Here is a 1,287-nt window from a genome sequence, read left to right as displayed (position 1 = left end):
ACAGAAACTCTTGTCACCATGACAGTGTGATAAACAGCCTGGCACACAAGGGACACAGGCAACAGTGAGAGAGCTCAGTCTGTGACATGATTACCAGGTGGGGTTTTCTGTTCCCCACCCTTGAGGGGTAGGAGGTATAGTTTACGTCGGAGGACAGGGGCCGGATAGTTTTGGGGGGGGGGGGGTCCTTGCTCTTTACCTCGGCTGGATGGGAACAACAGGGCAAGAATCCTGCAGGAAGCGTTTCCCCAGGCGGTTTCCTCCTGATACAGGGCAAGCACATATCCCATCCCATTACTGTCTGAGGTCCATCCAAATGGAAATGGGACCACCTGGGCTTCTGGCCTTCCTGCTGCGCAAACGTTAAGGGCGTGTACAGACTTTTAATCCATTCCACCCAGGCATTCGTTCCCTTACATCCTACTTCTATATGCACGGTGGCAGCAGGGGCCTAGGGCAGTGGTTGGCAAACTTATTAGTCAACAGAGCCAAATATCAACAGTACAACGATTGAAATTTCTTTTGAGAGCCAAATTTTTTAAACTATATAGGTAGGTACATTGTTATTAACTTAATTAGGGTACTCCTAAGCTGGCCTTTGCTAAAAACAGCCTCAATCTGATTGAGGTGCATTCGCTGAGGTCGACCCCTTCCAACTCTCCCATCCACACTCGTCTTGTATACTTGCTTCGTCTATCTCCTTTCGTTCATCCTCTCTATATGTCCACCCCCCACTTCCTTTAACGCCACTTCAAAATAGACTCGCCCAGGCCGAAAACCAACTTCTGTGCATGGGCCACGAAGTTTCAATTGCACTGTACTTGCGCGCCCGCACGTGGTATTTTGTGGAAGAGCCACACTCAAGGGGCCAAAGAGCCGCATGTGGCTCGAGAGCCGCAGTTTGCCAACCACTGGCCTAGGGCAACAGTCGCCAACCTTTCGGACCTCACAGACCACCAGTTGGCGACCGCTGGCCTAGGGGATCTTGTCCTGTGACATCTACTCCTAAATCTAGTCCTAGCCAATCTTTTGATCTAAAGGCTGAAATATCCAAGTCATTCAAGTTATCTATAACCAATAACTTTACTGGATTATCAGTTATTTTTATACTTCATTATTTTCTTCCAATTGAACTGTGGGAGTAGACTGTTTAGAAAATAGTTTTCAAACAGGACTGTCTTCTACCGTATTTTTCACTGGCATCTAGTAGCCTCTTTATCAAATGCCTTGTTTTTGAAAGCTAATCTCTATAAATGAGCAAGTACAATAAAAAGACCTCTCCAGCTC

This window comes from Myotis myotis, unplaced genomic scaffold (assembly GCF_014108235.1).
Source record: "Myotis myotis isolate mMyoMyo1 unplaced genomic scaffold, mMyoMyo1.p scaffold_m19_p_5, whole genome shotgun sequence".
Lineage (NCBI taxonomy): Eukaryota > Metazoa > Chordata > Mammalia > Chiroptera > Vespertilionidae > Myotis > Myotis myotis.
This window is presented reverse-complemented; position numbering follows the sequence as displayed.